General features: G+C 38.4%; 1 long non-coding RNA gene across 1 annotated transcript; it reads right to left on the reverse strand.

Annotated features, from left to right (window-relative positions):
• Positions 1-369: 369 nt before the first annotated feature.
• LOC124887647 lies at positions 370-2081 on the reverse strand. The gene is made up of 2 exons (XR_007045475.1): positions 1020-2081; positions 370-558 (listed from the first exon to the last, which is right to left on the reverse strand). It is a non-coding gene; the product is annotated as an uncharacterized LOC124887647 (long non-coding RNA).
• Between the last annotated feature and the right edge of the window lie 410 nt (positions 2082-2491).

Consider the following 2491-nt stretch of genomic DNA (forward strand, 5'->3'; position numbering starts at 1 on the left):
TTTTTTTAAATCCATAAAGAAAGATTAGATTTTAAAGTTGAAAGGATTTTTATTATCAAAGTGACAAAAATGAAGATTTTGTTTCGAAAAGGATTATTTACATTTAAACTCAGAGTCGCCATTTGGCATAATCCGGTATACCAAGTCACCATTGAAAATCCTTTTTCAAAAACGATTTGACTATTTTAAATTGATCCGCGAATAGAGATTCCAGCTAAGGAATTCTGTTGACCGAGGGGAAGGTGTTAGGCACTCCTCGATCCTGTGGTTCGACCACGGTCGCTTGGCGGAGTATATCGGCTAATTTGACACTACGATTGTATAAAGCACACAGAACACATAAAACAATCAATCAAACAAACAAAACAAATGAATCCCAAAATATAGTATACAGTCCAATTATTACAACCCGAAATGAAAAAGGTACTGAAAAGTAAACCTACGCTAAGCTACACCAAACTACGCTCCAATGCCTTACCCAATGCTTCGGGCTTTCATCACGGGCGTCCTCCGAGTACATCATACGTCGGGGTATTCCCCGGTGAATAAATATAATTCCTTCGGGGCATTCCTCGGTAAATAAATACAATGTCAATTTCATGCGATAAACTGGGAAAAACATCCAACAAATATTCTAACCACTCCAACAATTCACCAATTTTAAATTTTTCTATCCGAGCCTACTGTTTGCCTACCCAACTCGACCTATCATGGAACTATCACGATAGACAACGTCCATAAATCAAAACAACAATAAATCAAAATTAATCCTAAAACAACAATAAATCAAAATTAATCCTAATTCACTTTAGCAATTTTTCAATTCGCGCCACAAACAACAAATTTTATTTCTCAAACGAGATACCATTTCACCATACAAACCATGATCAAGGAACCAACCATGAATCAAAACAAACATACATTCATCAACAACCGGAGTTAAACCAACACACGATATTCAATCCAACACACAAATATAATAAACAATGAAATGAAAGAGGAAAAGAGTAGAATTGGACCTCAAAAGATTTTGATTGATTCAAGAAGAGAAATAAGAGCCGTTCTGGAGCATCAAAGAATACCACAATCCCAACTATGATCAAACTCCAACATCATAGTCTTCAAAATCCAATTCGAATCCCCGAAATCACGACGAACAATAAACCCAAAAAAATGAGGATCACAAGAAAACCAAGTAAACTACGTGCCCGGAGCTCCGGTGAACTCGGACAGTCGCAAATATCAACGAGAAAGGTTGATTCCGATGACTTTTAGTGTTTTCCGGCCGGGTTAGCCTAGAAACCACCGGAAAATGGAGAAATTTGGGGATTTACGAGCTGGGTCGTCCGTTTCAGCATTACCCGAAATGGAACGGAGCTGACGAACTCCGACGAGCTCAGAAGGAATAGAACTAGAAAAATCAGATCAAATTTCGAGCATCGATGAAGCTTTTTCCAACGGTGAATCTCCGGAATAGTCTACCACCACCAGTTCTCTCTCTATATCTATTCTCACTCTCTTTCTCCGATCTGTCTCGCCCTTCATTGGATTCTTAGTTCCCGTATTTCTCACAAGGGTATGTGTGATTCCCGTGAAGAAGAAGGTGAATGAGTGTGTGCTAAAATGGTGCGTATGGTCCTATACCCAAATAAATGGAAGAAAGGGTATCTGGCAGTGTGTATTTATGAACAAAGAAAAAGAAAAAGAAATGGTGTATGCGCCCCACCCCCTCCCCAATGAAGATGATGATTAGGTGTATATATGTGAAGAATGGATCCAAATCTGTGGGCCCCTTTTTTTCTTTTTTTTTGTTTTTTTATTATATGCCTATATATGTGATGGTATGTTGTGTGATGAGTGTGTGATATCTGTGAGTAAACAATGGTGAGGTCCGAGTTTAAATTTGTTACGGTGGTTCCCCATTTTTCTTTGTTTGTTATGGAAAAGAAAGGAACAAAACTATGACGTGGTAGGGGTAGGGTAGGTGGGATATGGGGTAGTTAATTTTTTTATGGGTTTGTTATTTTTTGTATTTTTGTGGAGGGATAATTACACAGTTGAGGATACACGGTAAAATAGGGTAAAAATATGCAAAAAATAATATCGGGGAGGGACGAAATTAGGTTTCTACATTATGCCCCCTTTGAATGTAAACACGCAGTGTTTTCAGACAAAGAAGTAGACAACGAGATAGAATTTTGTCCCGATCGTTATTCAAAGAAAAAATAGAAGGAAGAAGGGCAACCGGATCTTGACGAACATCCTACCTACCCAAATTATGAGGGAATTGAGTGACCGGTATCGTACAAGATCGGAAAGAGGTGGAATCTACCGAGTTGGAGAGTCGAGCGAGGTTCCATCGAGGTTCCGATCCGTGGCTCTGTCATTACATCGAAAATGGAAATTATAAGTTAAAACATAAATGAAATTACAAAGCCCTATCTATGCAGTTTTCCTTGACTCTTGACTCGAGTTTTATCACCCTATTCTT

The sequence above is a fragment of the Capsicum annuum genome, chromosome 10 (genome assembly GCF_002878395.1).
Source record: "Capsicum annuum cultivar UCD-10X-F1 chromosome 10, UCD10Xv1.1, whole genome shotgun sequence".
Lineage (NCBI taxonomy): Eukaryota > Viridiplantae > Streptophyta > Magnoliopsida > Solanales > Solanaceae > Capsicum > Capsicum annuum.